The sequence below is a fragment of the Ischnura elegans genome, chromosome 1, assembly GCF_921293095.1.
Source record: "Ischnura elegans chromosome 1, ioIscEleg1.1, whole genome shotgun sequence".
NCBI classification, from domain to species: domain Eukaryota; kingdom Metazoa; phylum Arthropoda; class Insecta; order Odonata; family Coenagrionidae; genus Ischnura; species Ischnura elegans.
In genome coordinates, this window is record NC_060246.1 from 68224912 (window position 1) to 68252568 (window position 27657).

At 38.9% G+C, this 27657-nt stretch overlaps 1 protein-coding gene across 2 annotated transcripts in view; it reads left to right on the forward strand.

Annotated features, from left to right (window-relative positions):
* The window catches only part of LOC124162794, a 409880-nt gene that overhangs the window by 263055 nt on the left and 119168 nt on the right, over positions 1-27657 (forward strand). The window contains exon 5 of one of the 2 annotated variants that reach the window (XM_046539452.1): positions 16131-16189. The gene's annotated coding sequence lies outside the window, so the exon portion shown is untranslated. Of the gene's footprint in view, positions 1-16130; positions 16190-25608; positions 27531-27657 lie in introns of those variants that run through there. The other variant, XM_046539443.1, reaches the window with a different exon arrangement.

A 27657-nucleotide genomic window follows, 5' to 3' on the forward strand; every position in this document is an offset into this window, starting at 1 on the left:
TTTTCAATTAGCTATCTGGTTTTTTCAATATTTACATAAATTGAAATTTATCCTTTCCTCGGTTGCCTTTTTTGTCAGAAAAAAATAATAAGCCTTATGTATTTTTTGATGACGTTTACCAATGGTAATATTACCAGCCAGTTTAATTTATTATTAGTTTTAATGACGAAATATGTAGCTGCCGCATTAATTATGTTGGAGTAGAAAACTTTCGTATTTTTAAAATGAGATGTCTTTAAATCTAATTTTTCATAGAAGCAGCTGTGGGTTAGAAAGCGTTAAAATGGGATCAAAACACTTTTCTTAACAATATTCCTTAGTTTTGCTGCGTTTTCGGTAATATCAACACAAATGAGCTTTACGAAAAATTGATCGGAAGAATTATTCAATGCCTGAAATGATCCATGCACGAAACAGTTAGGAGATAAAAATACAGTGAATTACAAGAAGGGCAATTGAAATCTCAATTCGAGCTAAAATGTCGTTTCAAACATGGATTGAAGATTTTCGTCTAAGTTGCGCCCAGGATAAAATTAATTATATGGAATTTTGTATTTGTGTGGCTAATTGCATTCATCCCGACGAAAAACGCTTGGCATAACACTCCTGATAGCTACTTTGCTCTGAGGGAAGTGGAATTAATGTGGCCATTGGTACATATGCTTATTCTGAAAGGACTGCAAAAAATCCTTTGGTCACGGTAAAAATTCCTGGTTTTATCCAGAATGTTTGAGATAAATTTCCGCACCTAAACGCTCACAAAAATTAGGCCAAGTACGATCATATAGGTTCTTGTGTCATCTTTGCAAAAAGTGAGTCTGGTATGTTGTGTTGGGATGGTTTTTGTGGGTTTACGTGGAAAAATCTCTAACTCGTAAAAGAGAAACAGCTATAAAATGAAAATGTTTCCGTTGTGAGAATTTGAATCTCATCTCATCTCCTGTTCTTAACATATTCTAAATGTAAAAGTAAAATGCAGTGCGGAATTTTGTAGATATATCTTAAAATATTTCGAGGATCGCTTTGTCCCTCAAGCTAAAATAGGTATTTTGCATGGGATATATTTTTTAGCTTCCTAGTTTTTCTCTGTTTAATTATTCTAATGGCTTTAATAGCCGTTTTTAACAATATGAGCCATCAAAAATATTTTTATAAATTTGAAACAATTTTAAGTGTCCATTTATGAATGATGTGAAATTATTCTTCAGATTTGTATGTTTATCAAACTTGGTTTTTCCGATTTCCTTTATCTCTTTCCCTTTCTCTCCTTGAAAAGTGGCCAATCTGATTTCTCTCTACCCGCTGCTCAATCTTCTTTTAGTCCTTGATCTTTCTCACCCACCCCGCAGTATATCAGTGGACTCCACCTTTCTACAAATCGCTCTTTTGTGCAACCTTCATTTGTTACACGAAGGGAATCAATTGAGTGGGATGAAATGTAATTCAGCTGCGATTCAAAGGAATAAAAGATAAAAGGAAGGAAGAAATAAAATATCTCGCTCCAATAAATGAAGGCAAAGGGAAAGTTTATACGAGATAAATGGCAAGTATTCAGCTGCATCACATGTTACAAATTATTTCCTATGGTTGTTTTCAATTTATAAAAATCCTTATTTTAAACATGATCAAGCAAATAGCAATAAATGGAGAGTAATTTGTGAGATTTGTATATGCAAAGGACGATTCTGAGAGATCCTAATTCAATATACCATTCCTTTTACTCTGTGAATCAACTCTATCAACTTTAAAAGGTTGCAAGTAACTCTTGTTGTATATACTCCTAGTAGTACAGTTGCTCATAACAAGTCTAGACACACATTTGACACATATGTTCACTAATTATATCCCCTTATTGATCCAAAAAGGGACGATTCAGCTATTGTTTTCAAAATTCGTGATGTTTTGTAAATCTTAGATAATGCTTAAAATATTTTTTGCCACCTCATGAACCTTCGTAAAGGTTCTTTTTTGGTTCAATTTAGTTAGTTTGATTCAGACTCCAACAAAAAATCCCATGGAGAGATTTTTTGACAATTAGAGTTATTTATTTGTATTATCTATTTGAAATTATTTCAAACTATCTGCAACTGGGTAAGAATATTTTCTTGACAATTCGTGGCATTACTCAGGATAACTCCCGGTGATAATTCGTGAAATCCGTGCAGCATCTTCGCCGGCTATAAGCTTCCGCGTTGACGATGCCCCATTTTCCCCCTTTTACTTAATCTGTCGTCATCTCCCCTTCTCGCCTCTTCTGTGAGCCCCTCTTCCTCGTCTTCCCCGGTTTTCCCGGGACCCTGGGATCCCCAGAAGCGGAGGGAAAGCGAGGAAGGAAGAGAGGAGATGAGGGAGAGTTGAGGAAGGGATGAGGAAGGGATGAGTGGTGGAGGAGTTGGTAGTACGTGAGGCCGCTGCTTCCATGCTTTTTCGACGATCGATAAGCGAGGCAATGTCTCTCTTTCTCCCTCCGCACCCCGCCCTGCCTTCGTTTGGTCCGGCCGCGCGCACGGGAGGTGCGAGTTTAACGTAAACACGGGCCCAAACTTCAATGTCGGTAAGGAAGGAGCAGAGAAGGTCGAAGGTAGATAGATGAGAGGGCTTGGAAGTCCTTTTTGCCCCCGAGGAGGGCTTTAAAGTAGTGAACTCAAAAAAGGGTTGGCACTCCCTCCGTGCCCATGCGAGGTGGGTTGTGATCGAAAAGATGGGTGACGTGAAGGGATGGGTGTGCTTTTTTTTGCATTTTTCTTTGTTTTCTTATTCCAAGGAGTCTTGTAGGTAATGAGAAAGGATTCCAAGTTTTTTCATTTTCACGACGAGGATAGAGAAGCGAGCGAATTTCGTTTGGTGTTTTTAAAGTTATTATTATTCACTTTAGCTAAGGGTTAACGGTAGTGTTAATTTTAGGTGCAATCAAATGTGTAATAACAAAAAAACTGCTTGTGTGTAGTTCTAACGATTTCAAATGTTTGAGTTTGATGTCATTGAGATCACCAATTTTTTTCTAAGACCCCAAACTTTCTATTTAATTGCTGTTGATGTACAACGAAGAAGAACGTAGGCTGAACTATCAATGAACTATTTATACTACCAGCAGAACTATTTAAAGGTCTGTCTGTTACCTACTCTTTATTGAGTTATCAAATTATGCTCATAAGAACTGCTAGTTTTATTAACTTTTCAAATGTTATTTTATTTAGTGAGAGATTATCGTCACAATTGTAATGAAAGATGTTGAAGAGGTTATCAGCATAAATGCCAAGTGTTCTATCAGTGCGCTAAGGGGATGAAATTGAAAATAGGAATAAATTAAATGCTACGAGCAAGTGAAATATTTATTATCTCGTTGAAGATGAAATTATTATTATCCACTCAAAACCGTGATTTTGTCCTCAGAAACTGAGATCATTTGTTTCATTATTTCGTTGAAAATGCCAGCTGACCTCATTGCTCGGCATTACCCACTTAACATCCGGTATTCCTTAACCTTTGCTCCCACAAAAGAAGCGACCAATGTATTCCCGCGAACAGCGTCGTTACGTGCCGATTTTCCCGACGAGTAAAAGGAGTGTTGTTCGATCACCTGGCTCCATTGACCCAGTTCTCTCAAAAGTCCCCCTTGCATTCTAGGACCATTTGCATCCGAATGGAGGCATTTAATGAAAAAATGTCGAGCAAAGGTTTTCAAACTGGTTAAAATAACACTTTTCTAACAATTAGGAAGATTGTTTTTTCGCTCCAAAGAATTTAAGTCAGACTAGATATGTTTTTGCGCATTTAAGCTTACGTGTTAGTTAGTTGGCTGGGAGAGGAAGACAACCTTAAAAGGTAATTCCATACGAACATGCGCTGTGAGAATTCAGTCGCCAACTAAACTAAAAGAATTCTTGACGAGAAACCTGTTTTCATTGCTCCAATATCATTGCAATTAATGCTAAGCTATGGGTGGTGGGTCATGGTTGAATATTTACTTGCCAAGAATTTCAAATTTAGTCTTAGTGTGGCAAATACGTACATTTTGCATCCTAAATTGTATCCTTTGTTCACTGAACATTCAATATTACATTTGTCCTGTCGTAATAGTCTATAGAATAAATTACCGCAGCCATTGTAAGGAAGGAAGGAAGGAAGATTTATTCCCTGCGTGTATGATCATGTCGATAATGGGACATTTTTTAAATATATTTTTCCAATTTAAAATGCCACTCTAATATGAGGTGGTGAGAAGCCAAAGGGTACAAGTGATTTTTTTTCATCAGAGTTAGGTAAAGTTAATTGTTAGAAGAAATACACAAAAATTGGTCGCCAATGGATACATTGAGTCTCTGCTCTCTGCTGACATTGAGTGGATAATCAAATGCACAATATCAAGTGTCTAACTCATCTCGTTTGTTTTCTATACCTAATTTTTTCCCTAACTGTGCATAAAATCGTGAAATGGGTAGCGTGAAATAACTTGTACCCCTTGGCTTCCAAACGACTCATATGTGTTTTTTATATTACTCCTATTCCAATGCTAGCACATACTTAGTAATATAATAAACAATCCCTACATAAGGGAAGCATATATAGGACGGGATACATAAGCAAGAAGAATCTGTCGCTGGGCTAGGGGTTTGCACGACACGTAACTCAATGCCACACCCCCATGAGGTGGTTTGCTGAGTTGTATCACGATTCAGATGGCGTCGATGAATACACCATGGGAGCACAGATATTAACACGGGGTTATACGAGGAGGAAAAACCGAGCAGCGTTTAGCATGGGTAGAGTAGGGGAGGAGAGGGAAAGGAGGAGTTGAAAAGCGAGGGAGGGAGTGTTCGAGGGCAATGACCTGGGGAAAGAGGGCGAAAGGAAGGCTGGAGGAGAGGCAAACCCCGAGAAGGGTTTGAGGTGAGGAGAGGAAACGGGTAGGGTATAAGGGGAAGGGATATGTAGGGCTATATAGAGAAAGGGAGCGAGGGATAGGCTGGGAAATGTGTTATGGGGGCGAGATGATTCGGAGCGTTTTGTAGACTGACAGAAAAATCCTAAAGCCACCCACCCATTCACGAGTCACGGCCAATGGTGATTCCTGGATCCCGGAGGAAAGGGAGCAGAAAGGAAAAGTTGGCGTTGTGTGCGGATCTCGTGAAGCCCTGACTGAGTTGGTTCTTGACTTTGAATGTTTTACGCCCGCTACCGTTTGAGGAGATATTTTTTTCCTATGGAGCATTTCAATTTAGGGAGTTTTTGAGACATTCTATCTTCCGTGACAGTTGCATAGTGTGGTGGAAACTGGAAGGGAAGGGAGGATAAAGGAAAATTTCATGCTGCGTGAGAATCCAGTGAATTTAGAATTGGCTGAGTCACTTCTTTCCGAGCGAATTATTTACCCTCGCTCTACTTGCCACGACTAATGGGGTCGCGCTCAATTTGCATTTACATCATTGATTTAGAGCAAATGAGTCATATTTCATAGTAAGAATTGCGGGAATTTAGATTCGCCAGGAAAAGTGAAACCTACCTTGTGAATACTACATAAGTTATGTATATTGAATTTTGAACTGCTATGAATGATTTTCCCTTTTCTTTCACTCTTTATTATAGGCCATTTGAAGTGTGTATATATGTATCATCATGTCTGATAGTAATCTTCACTCAATATTGCCTTCCTTCATTCAGTACTCGACCTTCGAGGCATGCAGTGTGCCGTAGAATACTGTACTTTGTTCGGTATGTTGAAAAACATTTCCCTGAGTTTGGATGTGTGATTTATTAATTCATACATCTGTACTATATTATTTTCCCAATTCGTTCAAAGCGACACTTTGGTTTAGTTCGGCATTTTGAAAAACATTGCCTCTAGTTTGGTAATAAGATTTATTAATTCATATATATGCAATTTTTATTTTCCCGCTGTGTTCAAAGCGACAATTGCATATAATGTTGGAGGTAGACTTCTCCCTGTTTCAACTGGTGTGTCACATTTATGGTGGTACGTACATTTCTTACGTATTAACCTACGATTTTTTTGAAATTTTTTTATGAACTCACCATGAAGGCTATTGAGTATCATCTAAGTTCAATTAATCCCAGAATGCTCTGTGTATTTTTTGCTGTCCCCGTTATTTCACTCTCACCAAAGCATTAATTTTCTTTAAAATATTGTTTCTTCAAAAATTCCTCTTTCATAACACTATTTACAGCATCTCTTGTCACATCATCTTATCTAGTAGCTTCAAAGAAATGCAAAATTTATGAATTAGTTTTATACGTATGCAGTGGGTTTCTTTCTCAAAGAGGGAATACATGAAACAGAGTTTTAGGTCTCAAACGCTCAATCAATCATCTGGCTGATATTTGTGCTAATAACTCATGCTTCAAAAAATATTTGAATTCATTGGAAAAATTGTTCCTTTTTTATCAATTTCAAAAACAAAATTTAAATGAAGAGCTCTATTCAGTTTTGGCATAGTTGTTTTTACAGTTCGTTAACGCTATTTTACTGATTCCAATGTCTCAAGTGAACCTGGCTTTAAATTGACTCAAATCTCTGCTCTCCAAGGATGTACCAAATGACACTGTTTTCGGAATTTGTTAGAATCGTTTCCGTATCCTCATCTCCCTGTAGGACGTTTTTCTTTTCGGAAAAAAAGTGAAGACTTCTAAGGAACTCATAAATATCAAATTCACCTTTCTCTACCGATTTTATCCCTACCTGATTTGATTGCCTATTTCAGTTAGCATCTCTTTCCAGTTCTTTCAGCAATCTAGAGTCCAATATGGCTTTTTTTTTTTCTTTCACATTAATGTCAACAATATAGCCAGCCCGCAATATTAAAGTGAAATCTTGAGTAGTATGTGAACCTACAAGCACAACGATATTTGCGTTTACTTGAGAACCACTAGTGAACGACAAATGTCCATATATTTATAAAAATATCAATGTGATATCGAACAGTCACATAAGACAAGCCACTAGGATATATATGAAGAAGGGGGGATCGGGTTGGTGTGGTTGCTAGAGTGTTGGCTTCCCACCCGGTGGGCCCGGGTTCAAATCCCGGCAGCGGCAGAGAATTTTCAGAGACTGCCCGATCCCTGCTTGAATGTTGTGTGGAGGACATTTCAAGCGCAACCGTGATCCCCTTGGCGCCTTTCGTTAAGATCAGGCTAATGCCGACGCCAGGTTTCTCTCCACCCTTCCTTACCTACCCTTCCCTCATGGCGCAAATGACCTCAGCTGTCGGTCGCCTCCTCCAAATACCATACCATATTAAGAAGGAATTAACTGAGAAAAAGGGATTTATGCATGCGCAATACTATGCTGTATGAAAAATTCTCGAATTTGGAAATATGGAATTTTGGGACTCGCGGATTTTAAAATACGTGTTTATTGCTATGGGGGATTGTAAAAGCGGAAAAGAATAGAATGAGAATACTACTGGCATGCAAATAGTGCGCAAATACAAGTATTTGGCATTTTTGGTGGTGTTCTAAGTCTATTGTAAAATGTTTTAATTTTAAGTAGGCTTTTGTCGAGAGGGCTTTTGATAACTTTTCCTTTTTATCACTCGCAAAAAGTTAGTTTAAAAATTTGCTCTGCATCAATTAGTTTCAATATTTCCCTTAGAAATCCTTTTTCATCTCCATTGTTAGGGAATATCAAGACCTATAAAATTAACGACGTCGTCATAAATAACAGTGGAATAGTGGACTTCATTACCTATTTATCACTCATTTTTATAGCTAGTCTTGTGCTCAGCATATGTGGGCCACATTTGGTTATTTATGCTACCATCAATTGGTGGAAAATATAGGCGCATCGCAAACTCTTTTGTTTCTCTCGCAGATAAGTAGGTTATTTTTCTGGACCTCTACCACCTCTGTCACCTTTAATAGCATTTCGTTTTCGCTGAAAACGTCCCGGGTTTTCAATGATTCATTCAAATATTTTTTATCAACCAACATCTACCTTTTCTAACCTCCGTGTTTTTGGTGGCGAAATATTAATCCTCCTCCAGTGAGAGGACTGTTTAATGTAATAGGACGCACATTTTCCACTCGGCCGGTCGTATAATTTATTATTTAGCGGCACTATGTTCGTTTAAAGCTTATGATATGGTGTTGAAATTTTCAGGCCATATGTAGTGAATCCTTTTCAATAATCGTCTGCCTGAAAATGACATTTTAGGTATTTTTGAAGCAAAATATTCAAATTTTTATTGCTAGAAATTTTTAAGTAGAGTCTACTCAGTATACTATGGAAATTTATATATGATCCCGTAAGTATTACGGTAATACTTCAAAGTAAGTATATTATATGGAAAGGTAAGCATGAAGCATCATAAAATAATGCATCTAAGGAATTATTTAAGGAAAAATATTGTAAATTATTCAAATTTTAGAAAAAGGTGACGGTTAAAATCGGTTCACACTATGTACCCTGAAAAAATCAATATCTAAGTCTAAAGTTTAAGATAGCGATCCACCACAAAAATAAACTGTTAGATAGGAAATAATGGGTATCATAAACGTTGAAAATGCAAACTTGCTTCGGAAAATACACTATTCCGAAAAGGAGGAGACAGAATTCGCAGCTGCATCGAATCAGTCTTTAATGAACCTTTAATCACAAACTCATCTTGCTTATTCATCACGGAGAGGGTGGAATTTTGAAGTTGCCCGTTTCCGCACGCCGTGTTACTTTTCCTGTGCTTGAGTCCCGCGGCACAAACGCGACGATTGAATTATGGCGGAGTGGAGTTAGGAGGGAGAGTGCATGAATTAAGGAAGATATCGGATGAAAGGTGAAAGGTCGGGGCAGGAAAACGTAATGGAAGTAAAATTTTGGTGGGGGGGGGGTGTTGAGGGAACTCATGTAATGGACGAGAGGGTCCAAGGGCCCAAATGAGGAAATAATGGCCCAAGGGAGGACGGTCGCAGAGGTGAAGGAACGCCCCCCTCAAGGGGGTGCGAGGTACCGTTATGGAGGAGCTGAAAGATAAAAAACTAGAACCCTTATAAAGTTTACGCTTGTAAAAAAAAATTTCGCTCTAATCCGTTAAAACAAAGGAAACCGACGTCCATCTCCCATGAGTCGTACGTCCTATCGGGTCCAGGGGCTGAAAGTGCTTGATGTTTTTATGGGATAACGCTAGAGTAGGGTTGTGGTAGGGCTGCTGTAAGTTATCCTCCTCGCCCTATTCCTCAACACTAGGGAAGCCGATGATATGAGAAAAATTTCCAAACTTTTTCCTCAGATACTTACTTTCATTATTTTATCATGTTTAATGCTTACCTTCCCATAAAATGTACTCACTTTGAATTAATATTTAAATACTTACGATATCATCTTTAAATTTCCATCGCACATAGAATAAACTGTACTTAAATCATGTATTACCCTTACTGACTCTATTCTAACGGATTAATTTGCAAAACCACCGTCCGCAAGAATTAATGTTGTTTTAGCAATGATTCCTCTTAACTTTACAGATAAAGATAAGAAAGCAAATCATAAGCTCAGTAATTCCCAGTTTCGTTTTGATCGCCAGCGGGTGACTACCAATATGATACTAGCTTAAAGCTTCTTCCCCTTCAGTGCTTAGTTATTCCTAATGACGATTTTTACGCTTTCTCACTTCGATACTCATAGCGCACTCCAATATACGCTATTGTTCAGCGTTACTGAGAAGGATTGGAGGGGGACTATTTTGTCGCTCTCAATCATAATGCATTTAAGCAGTTTTTACATAAATATTATACATGTAATGTAGTTCTCAACGCACCACAGCTCTTACGATAGAATTTGCTCTTATATTCTACCAGAAAAAATACTTTAACATTCGTAGAACATGCATTAGACATTTGGGAACTTGGAAAGAGCCTCCTGAGTACCCCAAGATCGAGGTTTAATGGCGTAATAATTTTCTGATACTATTTTCAATGCACATGACATAGGAATTTGTAGATTTCATTGGTAATGTTTGCATCACCTGATGATGTTAAGCTTGCCTGATTGCCTGGTTGCCTGTATTTCGCATGGTAGGTATGGTACTTGGAGGAGGCGACCGATAGGTAAGGTCAATTGCGCCATGAGGGAAAGGTATGGAAGAAAGGGTGGAGAGAAACCCGGCATCGATATTAGCCTTCTCCTAGCGAAAGGCGCCAAGGGGACTGCGGCTCAACGACCCATCCGACGGACGGAGTGCAGCACTTGAAGTGCCCTCCAAAAAGCACTCAAGTAGGCATGGGGTAGCCTATGAAAAATCTCTGTCATCACTTGAATTTGAACCCTGTCCATCTGGATAGGAAGCCAGCAATCTAACCACCATACCAACTCGATTCCCTTGTATTTCGTAATACTCATAATGAAAGCTAAAGAAATTTTGAATACTTTACACCTCGCTAGAACATTCGCTAGAGCATTCGTCTTTCCATAAGTCTCAATTTATTTCACTTATCATTAATACCACCCTCACTCACACCATTGTAGAGCTGCTCTAAAAAAATTTTACTGTTCCCCTAAAGTATAAAAGCAATTTTATCTAATTTATATTATGAAATTTCGACTGCACCCAAGCTCGGTTTGCTAGGAAATACCCAGGGATTACTGTAGGTATATTTGGATTGTGTGATTGAAATGGAACAAGTGAAATTTTCTCGGCAAAATTTGGAGGTCTTAATAATTTATTTCGTGTTGACTTATTTCTCTACACAATCAGTTACTACTAAATGGTACTAAATGCGCGTCAAGGTACTCAAGCTATCCTTTTAAGTTTCATATTTGTGTCAATTCATCGATTCGTAACTTTGAGAATATTGGATAAATAACCTGAATTCATCATAAAACTTTGACGTGACTGTGACGACGTAAGATGTGATGACAATAGTCATGTCCTGTCGCACCGTGCAGCAAAAAAAGGGAAATTTTGTCATTCGAAAAAGTGTTAGTGAAAAAATAAAGGTAGCATTTTAGATGAGGCCATAAATTTCTGCTGATCCAGAGGCTTGGGAAAGAGCAAAAACGTGTCATAATGATCGAGGCTGAGCTAAGTTGTAAAAAAATAAGATCCGAAGACTGAGCTCTTAGAGAGAAGGTGGGATATGAAAACAAAGAGCTGCATTAAGCAGTAAAAAAACCTGTTTCTATAAAACCCGTATGGCCTCCCCTCCTTTTCTGAAGGTAATGAAAATCCTTGCCAATAATTCGTACGTGGCCTATGCCACAGAATCTTCAACTAGCACAGAAGAAACGGGGTAAAAGTGCGAAAAAAATATAGTCACTACTATTCTGCTTTAATTACTATATAAAATTTCACCAGGTAATAGTAAAAAATGATAATATAGACTACATGACACTACTGAATACTCTAAATTCCACCAAATTGATAAGAACTATTACGGACTACCTTTTGTGTTCCCAAACGCTCCTGAATTTTGCATTAAGACTGATTGTGAGAATAGATATCGGAAAAAAGCACTTCTCTATAGATTTTTAACATAAATACAAGTAACTATACTCCATTCCAATAATAATAAATGGATGCAATATAGTTATGAATTCGTGAATCATGAATGGTGATCGATAATTATCCCAACTGTATTTCTCCCGTAACTTATAACTGTAAATAAGGAACTCCCTTTACAAACGTTATACTTCAAAAACAATTTTCCGTCGAATTCAACCGTGATGACGGAATGAATGAGCTTCATTAGCTTGCCTATCCCGGGCTTTTACCATAACTTCAGCCGCGCATAAAATTACCATATTTAGATGATTACAATTTGCTTAGTTATTTATCCGGTTGTTGAGCAGTTGTTTTGTGTTAAGAGTGATAAATTCATGCATGACATAAAAATGCAGTTTTAGCAGCATTTTGAAACTATTGATTGCTTCCATTTCGCGTGAAACTATTCCAACTCTATGTTAATATTATTTTATTTCCAGCAGTTTTTTTTACGTAAAGAAAGTACCGTTCGATTTTATGAATTTTCTCTTTCTTTTGCAAAGTGTGCATTTTTGATGGCAGTTGTTTTACAGCTTTAACACATGTGGCTCTACCTCCGCCCTCAGTTGACCGCATTTCGATTTCTATTTAAGTCATTGCCAACACGCAATCTCTCGGCGCACGAAAGGGAAAAATATCAGATTGGCTAATTCCGATACCGCTCGAATACTGGCAACGGAATGTCTGAGATTGAAACTCTGCGGTGTCTGGTCGAATTCAAATTGTGTTCCTCACAGCAACGGAAAGATTTGACCCCGCCGTAGATACAATGGCTCAATGCACCTTTATTTTTTCCATTCACCTCCAAACAGTCTAGTGAAGAAATAGCAGACTTATCAGTAGGCTTCCATGGTAGCGTGACATAACGGCCATTTCGTGATGGCGACTGGATTTCGCCTATTTTTTCCTTCGACTTTCCAGATTTTGAATTTACATTCATTATAATGGCTGGAATTAAGGCTGGTATTCATAGTATTTGATATGTGTAGTCCTTTAAACTCTCCTCTCAAAAGAATTATGTGGTTATATTTTTCAATAGTAAATAGAAAAATTCGTTGCCCGTCGAGAGGGAATCTATATCATTATGCCTTATTTTTTTTACTGCATCTTTTTCAGTGGCAATACTTAGGTATAGCCTTCCACCGTATAATGTGAAACAAGCACTACAACTGATCTCTGCATATCTTCTGGGTTTTCTTCCGCGTCAGCTTGTTTGTAGACAACAGTTTCACTGGCTATCCTGCCAACGTCTTCAGGTCAGGCTGTTGGTTTCTGCCTCGCTTATATTCCGTAGGCTGGATGGGAGCTGCTCTGTGATTGGCTGTCTGACTGGGCGCTCCCATCCTAGACGCTGTCAGGATATCCAGCAAAACTGTTGTCTACAAACAAGCAGACACGGAAGAAAACCCTGAAGATATCAAACCCTGTGGCAGAGATCAAACCATCGCCGTGGAAACCTACGTTCTAAAAAGCATTACAACTCATTAAAAACTGATATTTTTATTTTGTCTACTTCTTTGGTTGATCTCATGGGTAAATAATGATGAATGTTATCTATAATATGTAATGCTTCTCTTCGGTGTTCAATAACTCATCGAGTTATTGAAGACCAAAGCCCACTGAGCCTTAAGGTCGGATTGGATTGATTAGGGTAGAGCTCACCTGAGACTAAGCCATTGGTATATGTATCCTATACATTCAGGGTACGGGGGCCATCTCCTTTACCTCGAACTTGGAGCATTTGCTTTGGGGGTGAACAGAGGCTTCACTATCTCGAGACCCTTCCATCAGCTTCAAGCCCTCTACCAAATTCCCCGGTATTTAATTTATAACTTAAAGTTTGTTGTAATAATTTTGAAATTTACTAACCGGCTAACGTAAAACTTAATCATTTATTTTTTACCATATACCTGCATGAATTGTACTGTAACTGTGATGCAATTGAAAATTATCAATACAATCGTCGTTAAGTAATGCCTTAGACCAACATTCAAACATTTTATCCATTTTAATAATTCCCAGCTTATTTACCTCCAGGTTATTTCTTCGCCTCCTTCTCGTCTGATTCATTTTTCACCCAGAAAAATTTCTTTTACCAGCATAAGGTTATGTAAGTATTTGAAGAGCCGCTGAATTTTTTCGCCCCATGTTATTTTATAAGGGAATAGGGTAATTGGTATGCAAAAGGATAAGCAGAGAAACGAAACACGAAAAGTTATTGTAAATTTTTGCAGTAAAAATAGTGTATAAACCAATTAGCACGATCCTTGATATGTTACATCTTTTTGCTCTACTAATTACTTGATTTCATTGAAATTCCGTTCCATTATTTGATGATTTTTCTTGTTTGTAAACCAATTTTTCTAAATGGACACTTGCGTGACGGCCCTCTTAAAATGAAACAAAGTCAGGTATTAGAGTTTTTTCTGCAAATGCGAAAACGCAAAAGTATTTTCCTCCAAATAAAATGTCATCTCTCATCTAGACCGAGATTTGCAAGTCAAGGAAGCGACTTTGAGGAGTTAAAACCCTCGTGAAACGCTAACATAATCATACTAATTACTGGAATCCTGTATCTGTCCTATTACCGAGTACTTACCGAGCGACTAAAAAGCCAAAATAATTCATTTTCATTGCTACTCCTCGTGTCAAGTTGCTATTTCTTGCTCCCCAACCGGTCAAGAGTTCGGTAACAGCCATGAAAACTGGAAAAAGTTGACATTTCTAGTGAGAATATAGTATCCGAATTCTAATTACCTGAATTGCTGCAAATTTGCCGGCCTTGGTGGCGGCGGAGTAAAATCGTCGCCTGCCAAACCGAAGGTCGCGGTTTCGAGTCCCGCCTGGATAAGTTAGCCTTATCCAGGGCATGGGCGTTTGTGAATGTCCATCAGTGTTAATTGTTAATTCCCCATTGTAAAGGCCGTAAATGCGCTGTTTATGGGGTAATGGAAATAAATGAATAGAAAAATATATATGTATTTCTTGCGCTGTGTCTTGATTACGTGAATATGTAAAACCTGACGTGAATATGTATGACCTGAAATTTGTGTTTCCTGCCACCTTATTGTCTCTCAACCCAACTTGTTTCTCAACCTAAAAATTTATTCAATATTTCCAATTGTATCCTTTCTTAGTATTTGTTTGAAATAATGTGTCATTATCGAGGGGAATGAGGTTCTTAAAGATAAAAAGCCTGTATGCTTGGTGCTAGTTTTATGGGTCCAAAGTTGCATGCAGTTTTGCAATAATCTTTTTGCCATTTATTGAAGGAATGCATGTATTATGATTCGTATGCAATGCTTTCAAGAAATTTCAGCAACTGTAAGAGATCTGTTTTTGCTTAGCCAAAATTTAACCAACTATTGCCAACTGCCATTTCATAATTTTCGCTTCATAGATTTTTCGCACTAATTAAAAAAAACTATTCAATGTTTTTCATAAATCGGGCTTTAAATCCATGAGAATCCCTAAAACGCGGATCACTTTTCTAGCACACGTCCTTCCGACGCTTTTGGAACATATTGAAGATTCCATGGTCAACCATGCGCCAAAGAGCAAGCTCCTGGCCAAAATAAAACAAAAGCTTCGCATTCCATTCTTCCGTTCCCTTTTATTCCTCTCTGCGATTCCTTTGTGTCACATTTGCGTGAGAGCTTTCTCTGCTGTTCGCTGGAATCGCCCTGGATACGATTTTAAGCCCGTTTTTCAATTATACTCATAGTGGATACTTCCTCTGCGCCGCACAAGGAAACATAAAACGACCAAAGAGAGCTTTCTTTAGGTTTTTAAGTCCCACGGACCGTCCCGCTGTCCCCGTCGAGTTTCATCCGGGTAATTGGGGTAATCGTCGGGGGATAGAGGGGTGTTTTCTGGCAGGGAGTACAGGTGGGAAGTTCGTGGGGTGAGGTGGTCGGATTAATTCCCCAAGGTGCGGTGTGCGTGGCAGTGCGGTCTGGGAAGTTGCGAGTTGTCGGAGAAGTCGTTGAAGCGATCTGCCCTCACCCATCCGGTGAGGGCGCAACGGTGGCGCGGATGGGGAATGAAAAAAGGATCAGCCATCTGAGAGCATCGGCGTGATAAACTAAGGCAACCAAAGATGCGGAGTAAGAAAAAGTAAGAGATGAAGCGGAAGAGCTTTTGTAGATAATGAGGAAAATCAACGTTAGTCCGCCGCCACCGAGGCCAGCATCGAGACAAAAAGGAGTCTAACTAGGACCATGTAATAATCTGCCGGATATAAAGGAAATCGGTGAACGTGGGTGGTAAATTTCGATATCCAATAGAGAATCCGAAAATCAATTTGAATTCAATAAAAGTGAAGTTTGGTTATGGCCAGGATTTACATTATCACCCTATATCCCTAGCTGTGGCACCCCATGTCTGGTTCTGTGCTATATATTAAGATGGATGTATATGAACAGCGTCCGTTTTATATTTTGCAAAGCTACCTATTCTGATCGGCGTGGTCTAAAAAATACATATAAATACCGGTTAAATTTCGAAGGGTTATTATTCTATGATTTATATTTTATTCGTTCAAGTTCTTACGCAATCAATGAGACTCACTCAATTATCTCCTTCACTATTTACTCCTTATTTATTGGCTCTAATTAATTTCTCTCCTATTTATTTCAGATTACAGGGTGTATCCCGATTTTTCTCCTGAATTCTTCTAGAAAAGGAACAAAAAAAAGGTAATTGTATATTTAAAATATCAAATATATTTGCCGGTAATCTTCATGAAATTTTTCGTATTACACTAAAAAGGTCCGTTTAATTAGCTTATGCATGCTGCTTAAAAGTAACTTATTATCTATGAGCCATTAAAGTGCATGCTGTCATAATTTTGATATTGTTTTATATACCTATAACTATCTAAAGTTCTTTCCAAATGTAGTTGAGACGGTTTTTTTCCATGAATTTAGTTTCCAAAACTACAACAAAAAAACCTTTTTATTGGTAAGTTTTTTTGAAATAAGAAAGAAAGGTATTGGTTGCAAATGTGTTATGGGTATCATTATAAGTGAAGTTTTATGGGATCCTGATGTCTTGAACATATTTTCATTTTATAACTAGCCCCTTATTAATATTTGCAACAAATGTTTCTTTGGTGAAAATTTGATTGTATTGCTAGTTATTTATAATCAAGGTACTTAATTTAGACCTCTCATTCATAGGAAAAAGAGGTGTTGTTATCATTTTGTGACATGTATTAATAAAGACCAAAGCAACTGATTAGCTATAGAAAATATAAAAAATGTCACTCTTGTACTATGGTTAAGAATTTGGAATAGTAAAATTTCTTATTTCCTGCGGGAAACATTAAGGTACGTCATTTTTATGACCTTTTAACCTTTTTTTCCTGGATATAAACAGTTACTTATACCACTTATTTTATAAGAGCGCGACCCGGGTTTCAATGAGTAATCATCATCATCAGGCGCTAATTATAATTTAATTAAATTATAATTAGCGCCTGATGATGATGATTACTCATTGAAACCCGGGTCGCGCTCTTATAAAATAAGTGGTATAAGTAACTGTTTATATCCAGGAAATAATGGAATACCACATAGTTAACCAAGAGTTAGTGAATTTTGTCTTTTAACCTTTATAGAATTACTGATGAAATATTATTAGAAAATGAATCTATAGTTCACAGATTGATGTTTTGCAACTTTTTTTATAATATGCATTGATTCGTGCGCATACATATTAAAGGTAAATGTTAACAAGGTATGAAGAAATTTCATTGGTCTCATATCCATTAGCTTGTAGGGAGGATAGGCTCCAATCGTTGCTCATGTAATCTGGCTGACGGGGATGTAACAACTTTCTATCCTTGCTCCCAGGATCTGAAAACTTTTAGTGTGTACAATAAATGGAGATACTGGCGAGCTATTCTTTGAATTAAGAGAATTAACAGATATTATGCTCATTTGTGTAAGAAAAAAATTTAAAATGAACCGTTGCGTCGTCCATTGCAAAGTGAATTTCTGTCTTTTTTTTTAAATCCCCCCTGATTTGATACTCATTATGAGAAATCATATTCGCTTACCCGCATGTTGTCTACGTTGCGAAGATAAGTATTTATGATATCAGTTTGTTATTTTGAATTTAATATGAAGTATGCGCGTACTTATATCTTGGAGAGTTTCACTGTGGAGATTCACCAGAAGGAAGTAACTTAAAGCAAGCAAGTACATGCGGGCTATCGCAACCGTTTGTCCGTTATAAGTTGTCTGCTCCGTGTAAACAACTAGACGGGCAGGGTACAGTGCGGGTCAATCCGATTCCGAGGCAAGACGATTACACCTTTTGCTCCTACGACGTCAAAGGGATCCGATTCCACGTCCTTTGATGCTGAAGGACGAGGAACTGCTTTTGAGGGGAATGGAGACGTGTGAATAGAGTGGAAGAGATGGCGCCAAATCAAAGGAAGACAAAATCAAGTGAAGAGGATCCGATGTGTTAGAGATCTCCGGCCAATTGCCCCTCAAAACCCTCCGCTCAATCCGCATCACCAGGGATACAAATTCGGTCTGTCGTTTCTCTTTATTGTTTACATCCATCTTTAACCCTCAGGAAGGGAGGAAATAAAATGGCAATCGATTTCATTTTCACACGCTTTTTCTTTACGAATAGATTTCAAAGAATATGCCTGGCGTATGTTGGAATTCGAAGGATTTGGGAAATACTGGTAGGATTACTTTGGCTTTGGTTGAAAATGGTTGCTTACATTTTAAATCGTTGATTTTTTTCGATTTTATTGAAAAAAAGTTTGAAAACTTAAAGTAATACCAAGTGTATTACAAATGTATCAAGTCGATGTGAAATGTATTGTTTTGTTAAATACGATATGTTTTGTGAAATAGCTTTTGGTCTTTGTAACTTCTTATTTGTTGGTTGTCTTAAAACCATAGCTCAACCAGCTAGTGGTGGTGATGTGACCAAATTAAATAATGAGGTAAAATGGAGTCAATATTTCTTCGTAGCGGTTGCAAAAAGGAAGAATAGTAATCATGAAAGGGATTAAGAGCTACGAGCTTTTTTCATTTACTCCCTTGAGAATAAGTTCTAATTGTGATGGTTCGCACACCCCTCTGTGCATGTACGAGAGGTAAACTGTCAAGTCATTCGGCGTCAGCATCATTTAAATCTTGACTTATTAACAGTAGAGTAGGCACTCCGTTTAAAACTCTCTGGGAAGTTCACTTTTCATTGAAAAAACAATGGTAGCGCAATTGGAGCCAGGCCTTGAAATGTCGAGGAGTTGTAATTATGTGGTTAAACTTTGGATGAGAGAAGGGCATAATCACACCCACCCAAATAAAACATCATCCATCCGCAGTCGCCTCAGCGGAGATTTGTTTACTGTGGCTTTCCTCCACATCCTGTTTACAAATGACGAGACCTCCTAAATCCCTTCTTTTACATTCAATTTTCTGCTATTCTCTCGCTAATAATCCTCGGACATCACGATATTCATAGCTCTTATAATTTAGAAATGTTCTCAAATTTTTGACAATGATTATTTCTATCGTCTACAAGTCAAATGTGATGTATAATTACTTCCCAGGCTGTGCTGAGGTAAATTAAATATTCCTTAAATAGATTATTTTTTCTCTTTATGATAATTTTTTATGAATGGCATTAAAAGTCATCATGAGTAGAGTATTTATTATTTTCTGAGTTGTTAAGGCAGCTCACATTGGGAAGAAAAATAGCTGATAAAAACTTTGCAAAGGTTCTTTACACTTTTTATATGAAAAATCTTATCTCATTTTTTTTAGTTTTTGACTAACTAAAATATCAGCTTTGAGTTTCATCCGTAATACACTTTAAGCTCTTCTAAAATTTCACTTTTTTGTTCTCTATTCTGGAGTGAAACATTGAGGTTCTATGATTCTCGGTTTTCTAAAAAATTCTCTCCTTCCGTATTCATGAGAAACCTTCCTTTTCAGACTGGATGCTAGGATATTTTCTATTTTATAGTCGATATATTTAATAAAATCTATTCGTAAAAAAAATTAATTCATTTCTTTACGTTGAAATCCCTAGTTGAGTTGAGTTCACTTGTTCTAAATACATTACATACGCTTCTTTGAATATCGCTTCTTAGGGACCAGTTGTCAGCAAAAATGCAACCTCATGAATACTTTTATCGCGCCTCTGTGCATTGGAGAATGGTTCCACCAGTCCATCCCTTTAAAGCATAGGGTGAAGGAGAAGTTGCATGATTCCCGGTCGTTGGTGAGAATTTGGTTAAGTTTCAAGGAGACACGTCATTGTGAAGGTTGCCGGTCAGATGGCGGGGTGGTCGGTGGTGGCGCCAACGTGACTGTCCCGGCGCCAACCCCTACACCTCCCCATCCCTCTCCCAAAACCGTATCCACCTACTCCCTCTCAGTCCCTGGATTCTTTCTCTAAATACCTCACACGTTGCAGGTATGCGTAAAAACACAGCTGACATCTACACTCACACATTTTATTGCTCATCGCATCTTTCTCTCTCTTATTACCTTATTTTGCTCACGCATTCACTCTTATCCGACTAAACTCACGCAAACTCTACCGTGCATCAGTAGCGGATACAGATAAAAGCTCAAGGGTGGGAGGGCGCAAAAGATATCTTGATCTACTGCGCGAAAAATCTACAGGGAAAAAATCATTCGTCTTGACCGGGATCATATGTTCAGCAGTCCATACCACATTGTCCGGTATAATCCTCAAATTTCCACAGGGGAGAATGACGCCACGGTAGCATAACTGGCTAAATATTCGACCGGAAATCGGCGAATCCGGATTCGGATCCAGGTCAAGACAAATAATTTTTTCCCTGTGGATTTTTCGCACAATTTGTGCATTGCGGGTGACTCCCGTAAACGTTATAACCGTGGCTAATCCCAGTATACTTAAATATTGATTTACCTTTACTTTTGTAGTAATGACAAATAATTAAGTCACATGCAAACTTTAAGACAGTTTTATTCAAACTAATAATACGCATATACAAGGCAGTGCAATCTTATGATATAAAAAAGTTACAATTGTGGTTCTGCAATTTTATACAATGCGGCCGGACCCGCAAGGGGGGGGGGGGGCGCGCGCCCCCCATATGTATCCGCCCCTGCCGTGGATTGATCTCAAGACAGAAATAAAGTCATCCTGTTTATTGTGTTTCGAAGACATGCGTGAATTAGTAATCTCGCTAAAAAACACGCAAAAACTGAAGGATGAATAAATGAATATGCAAGACTCATTTTTTCCTTTCAAGAAATGAATAAACTTTTCATGATGAAACTTGCATGATCAAAGTCATCGATATACCATAGTCATCCTCGATATTTCTGTCTTTGCTTTATCCTTTTATAAATTATTATGTTGCATTTCATTTACCACATGTGATATGAGGAAACTATGGGATTGAGGATCTTCCAGAAATCTCTCTCCAAGAAGAAAATTCCTCTTCTGCGATGACAAACCCTGGGAGGCATTAAAGTGACAAATCATGTGTGTCTTGCAATTTTCGGAGCAATTCCATTTTCGTCCACTAAATATTTCATATTTTTCTGTCATGTTTGCGGTGGCAAAAGTGGCTTCTCTCGTTTTTTTCTCATATCTAGCCAATTTTTCAAAAAGGTGAATAAATTTGATTCGAGATCAAATAAGAGAAATTGGAGAGTTGATGAGAAATTGGTGATGAGGATTTGCTTCTGGCATCGCTGGAAAGAGGAGTTTTTCCTCCATGACTTTCCTTGAGAAAATGGAATATATTTCTTTTAATTAGTATATTTTACCTTTCCTCTATTCCGAGGGTTTGTTACTTGGAATCAGTGGAGGTAGAGAGAGGAGGACTAATTCAATTCCGCAAATAATATTTATGATCTTTACACCCTATTTATTTCTACTTTTCCAATAACTACGTCCCAAAACCGCGTGCATAACTTTTATAAACATTTAACCTCAATGCATACTCATTTCATTGGTCTACAAATTAATTTATTTGTATTGATGCTTCATTTTTCTTATTATCTCATTATTATATTCAAATAGGGAGAGATTCTCTACGAAGCTTCGCATATAGGTTACGCATTCATCGGTGTCGTTCATAAGGAATGGGTAAAATTATGAGATTCATTTTCGAGCTTGTTTAAAATTAATCATGGGAATAAATGACTCCATTCGTGTGTATTGTTTTGTGAAATATTTTCTTTAACAGCTTTTCGATGAACTCGGATGCTTTTTTTTCAAATTTCCGCCAACTACTGAAGTCAAATAATTCTGTGGATATAAACTGTTATTAGATATTTTTTGGTAGGCTCACTGTTTGCTTTAATCTTCATTCGTAATTTTTTTATTTACTGAGGGGAAATGTAGATAAAAATGTATTTTGCATTCCTTAATCCAATCATAAAAGCATGTTAGTTTATGCAAAGATATGGTATTCGTGATTGATTTCTCTTCTTTTATCATTTAATAGCAAGATTGTAATATCATCACCAGAATTTATTTCATACTGTCATGCACATTTCGATTTTTTGTCTGAGATAACCTAAAACAGGATTCATAGGGAAGTAGAAAGCTGCAATGGTCACCATTCTTATGTCTCGGCAGTGCATGAGGGGGAGGTACCATCGTTTCCAAGTGCTTTTGTTTATCTGTATTCCACTCACCGGGTGAATGCACGGAGCGAATTTACCAAAAAGAAAACTCTGGCATACAATGCTCTAGAACTTTGATCCTTTCGGAAGGAGCCTTACAACGCACAATAAAACCATCAGTTCTCACGACTCATTAAAGAAATAAGACTCGCAAAAAAAAAAAACAGTCAACTTTTAACCCATTATAACCCAATGTTGATTATAAACAACATCAAAAATGTATCCATTATCAGCTCTATTTCGGAAAGATTTACATTCCGTGTTCTTTTGTACTGTAAATTTTATTGGCGTAATATGTGGCTTCCGCAATAATTACAAGTGCATAGAAAATTGTCAAGTTTTTAAAATGATAAGTCTTGGAATTTAATTACTCTCAAAAGCAGCTTTGGGTTACGGAGTTAAAGATTTTTGCCCTATCTTTGGGGTCAGTCACCTAGTCCGCCGCATCATTTGGCTAGGGCAGAATGGAGGTAGCATTAAAACGGAATTAAAAGAGGCAGGGATAGCTGTCGTCGAGACTGGGAGCCCCAATGTTAAAACGCGCGCGTGAACGTAATGTTTTTCAGCTCAACATTTCTTGCACTGGGGCTCATTGCCCTGCCATTAGACTCCAGGCATCCAAGCCTGGTCGCAAGCCGTCTTCACCGGCTCTTGGCGAATTAAGGCTTTTCCATCGAGGGTAGTATGCTCTGCAGTTCTTGTGCATTATGGAGTTTTTTTTCCAGAAATTCACTCCGTTCATTCGTCCGGTGAGTGGAGCATAGATGCACACAGGATTTTACAAACGTTAGTATATCGTGGACTCTCATCTTAACTTAGTACTCCTTCTGTCCCTCATTGAAATTCTTTGGGTCAGGTTCGAATCTCTGCTGTGCATTGATATTTTAGAGGAACTGCAATCTTTACTTATGCCTTGTGATGTTAGTATTTCAAGTGCAGTTCTTATTTCATGCTATAGTATCTGAGTCATGACTGGTGTCATTCGTGAAGAAAGTGCGAACTGTCGCCGATTTCGTCTGGTTTTGCTCAACTCTCCCTCCTGCAAACAATCATAAAATGGCCTTTATTCCTTTCGACCGTCAGTAATATCGATGACATATCTAATCTGTCTTCGATACCCTCTTATGTGACCTACGGTTATGAGATGTACTTTTATTAAAATGAAAAAGAACATAACTTGAGGGTGCATCTTCATATTTTACTCTCCTGCAAAACCATCCTGGGCTCATGCGTGACTTTTACATTTGCCTTTCACGCTCTCCATTTCTCCAGAATTATTAGACGGTAATTTTTTAGTAGAACGAGACATCATCTCGTAAGTTTCCTCTTGGTACCACATAATCTTGAAAATATATCGGTTTCTATGAGCTTTTGAATCACATGTATTGTATTTTGGGCCAGCGCCTCGGGAAATGATTTGTAGTTCTGGGAATACGTATGTCTCGGTCTTTTATGCTGGAATATTCCATCATTTAGCTTATGTTTGTTGTATTAAATAAATATATTGAACGAAAAGTAGTCATATCAGCATAAAAAGTCAGTGGCATCTTTTTTCATTCTACTTCTTGATGTCTTCATATTCGTATGACCTCAATTTATTCATTCACCCTTCGCACCCCAAGCGGCGTGCAGCACCGAGAATAAATTTCTTAAGGTTCCAAGATTGAAATTTGATGACAGTTATTCCCTTGAATGAAAAACATTTGAATATTTTTCTTTTACCTTCCACTCACCGTGGCTTGATTTATATATTTAATTTTACATCTTTATAGCTCCTTGCCTCTCGAAATTGCTACAGAACATATATAAACGTTTAAATCTAATATTTACACTTAAATCATACTTGATTCCATGCTCGTCAGTGACAATTGGTCTCTTTAAAGCAAATTTTTGAAAATTTTTTTCTTTATTTCTTCCTCCCTTGTGATTCTAACGTAAATTATTTGCTATTAATTACTGCGTTTTTGGTTCCCCTTGTTTCTGTAAATCTTATAAGGCGGATATAAAGGCGTGTTAGGGTCTGGTAACACGGTACGGTATTTGGAAAAAAATTATTCGCAGTAATGCCGATGAATATATTGTATATGTCGGCTCTATTTACAATTTTATCATTAAAATGCTTTCTCAAGAATTCTCATAATTTACGATTTTAAAAGGTCCAATTTTTCTCACATTCTTCCATGCTAGAGATTGTACAACAGCACGTACAGTTGAAAACAGTAAATTCGAGGAAAACGAATTTTCGATTATATCTACAGTGATTGTTGGCTGTGATAACATGGGAATCTACATATTATCCATATGAATAACCCTTGGTTCCCTCGGAATCCGCTGCCTTTGAAGGGTGCCGCTCGCGTCGCCCCACAATGCCCACACCGGGAGTCGAACGAGGAGGAAGCGGGGACGCAGTTTAGACACACCGGCCGGTGGAGGGAAGGGGAGTGTGTTTTGGGGTTGCGGCGAAAGGGTAGGGCGGCGGGGGAGGGGGGGAATATAAGGTGTGGGGAGGTCGGATGGGGACGCGACTCGCCCGAATCGATATATGCTCCCCTATGCCGAGAGGAGGGGAGGGGGGAAAGGAGGGGAAGGGAGGAGGGGCGAGGTAGATCGGGGATGGAGGTAGGTGGCGAGTGAGGGGAGGGAAGGGAGACGACTTTAGGAAAGAGGTGGGGAGGAAATAGCTGGAGCCGGAAGGAGGAGAGGATTTTTTTAAAGGTTTTCTCAAAGTAACGAATCGCACATCGTTTTCATGGAATTTTCAGAATACGCTCTTATTTCCTCATCATCTGACGGCAGCAAAACTGCGCTTTCCTCGTAATATATTCTTGGTGTTTCGTTTTAAAATTTTATATTTGTGTGCATATTCTTTTGGCGATAACTATCTAAGCATAGGAAAAAATGTGCTAAAAATGCTTCAATATGTATTTTTGTCAATTTAATTTCAAATTTACATTATGTTCGTGACACACGTGACATAGTCATTCCAAATTTAAAACTTGGCTCCTTACCGTGATTTCTTTCGATCTTTGAGCCTAAGAATGCTGAATTGAAGTCAAATCACTTAGATTACATGATAATGAATAGATTTTCTGCTCAAAACAGCTGAAAAGAGGGAACATCAAAATTAAAGGTAAGTATAGGATCCTTCGCAGTTGTTATTTCACTTTTAATCTTTGTACATTGTGTCTATGACGACTTTTGTACATTAAAATGAAAAAAAGAGTTTGATTTGAGCCATGCAGTCGATAGCCTATCTCCCTAAAGATTTGCCGTGGAGGGATGATTGCGAAAGGTGTTGGTGGGCGGGGCGGTCAAAACTTTTGGTTGGGTGGGTGTTGTGAAGGGAGGGGAGGCGGTGGAAGCTTGGGGTGCTCCTCTGAGGGGTGGTCACTGAAGGCGCCGATGTCCATGGAATCGTGCCATAGGAACCTGAGAGCAAGTCGGAGCGGCTAGTTTTACTTCCACCGTCGTTAATAACAGTGTCGCCGGTCGAAGGCGGAATAAGTAATCGGGCAAAATACGTAGATAAGACCTCCCTCCCACGCAAATAGTCAACTGCTCAAGTATAGACCGGAATCACGCAATCCTGTAAATTCTCCCTATTGGAAATGTTAAGGTTCACTTCCAGAAGCAAAGGCCGCGATCCATTCCATTTTTTCCCCTCCGCAAACTTTGGTCGAATAAGTAAAGATGCATTTACTTTCATTTTACCGTATGATATATCGTCAAATATGACTTTTGGATCACTTTTTTGCTCATGATGACCAATTCGCTGTACTGGGATTCTCTTCATCTGTTCAGTTTTCGACATCTCGGCGCTGAAATAGGCTGGCACATTTGGCCATGCCGAAGAAAAGGTATGCAGAACTTTTGCCATTCAGATCACTGTCAACATAATGGAATCATCCATGGCTCCAGTATTTAGATGGAAAATCGGAATATTCGTGCCAAGTACAAAAGAAAGTAATGTATGACCATGGTGGCACCAATTTTTTTGGCACGGGCAATTTTGTCGTCCACTTCGTCGTCGAAAACATTGGCGTTCCAACCTTTTTGCTGAGTCGAGAAAAATTGGAATATTTTCCCCGCGCTTGCGTACATCAGTCAGTTCCTCATGCCTGTACTAGAAGGGAAAAGGGGACGTTTATGTGGAACAAAAGGACAGAGGTCAGGGAAAGGGAATTCGTTGACCGCGAAGGAGACGACTTTTGTCGTATTCGATGTTTTTTTTTCGACCGGCTCCGGTAAAAAAAAACTCTCAGCTTTCGCATCGCTCGAGTTTCGCGCCTTCCCTGTCATCTTCGGGTAGAAAGCAACGAGAGAGCGGAGGGGATAGAGGGGAGAAGACTACGCCGCAATCGACGCCGGCAGGACGGACCGAGGCAGTGCGCCGCAGTGTGCCGTTGAAGGTGGACGCCGAGGGGAAGACGGCAGGGAAATCAACAGACTTGAAGCGTGTTTATTCCTAAACGTTACCCATCCCACTCTAGCAAACTGAAAAGGGGAGGAGGAGGAAGAGAGGAAATACAAGGATATTTTTATTAAATTTACTCTCCACGAGGAGGACTGAATGGCGGACGGCGAAACTGGAGGAGCTACTCAGACTTCCGCGCTGTCCTCCTCCCTCTTCTCCCGGCCTTAACGCGGGTCTCGTGCGTGAGTCGCTGTGCGTATGCGTGTGTGATTTTTTGCCCTCTCCCGTCTCATCACACTCCCCTCCATCCGTTGCCTTACCCCTCCCCCGTATCCTCACCACTTCCCCTCCTCCACTCAAGTCTCTCCAGCTCTCCACGGCAACGCTCCAGCTCCAGTAGACGGTGTGAGCGAATGTTGACGATCTTGCCTCACTTTGATGAGTGTGCACGCACTTAGATGTACTCACTGAATATCCCAGCTCGGGATAACGCATTCGAAGAAAGAGGAGGCATAAAACGAAAGAAAATATTGGCTTTTTAGAAAAAAAACACAGTGATATCTCCGCGTGTGTTGTTCTGTGGAACGAAATCATAGCTCTGGCATTGCACACATCTGAAGTATTAAGAGTTACTGCTTTCCAGAAGTATTGTGTTCCTTCCCCTTGCCGCGTATGGGTTGTGTGCTTTCCTGAATAGGGAGGGAATAATATTGGTCCCACGCTGTGCGGAGAAGGAACTACCGGGGGAGTTTTAGGGTTGAGAGCCGAGGGATACGAGTGGGCCGGAGAGTAAGCGGCGGCGGCGGCGGTAGCGGCTGGTGGCAGGAGGGATACGGCCTCCTCCCCTGGCGGCGCTCGAGGGGCGGAGGGAGCGGAGGAGGCGGTGCCCCCGCTGACGGCGACCTCCCTGACGGAGAGGCGCACTTTCCTGCCCAGCAGTCACACTCGATAAACCAGGTAAGAAAAGTTTTATTTTCACACACTCTTATTGTTTAGGTGTTGTTTCCCCCCTGGTTCCACTGCCTGAAAATGACACTGAAATACTATACCTAACCGCCACGCTGGTCTTTCCTATTCAGAGCCA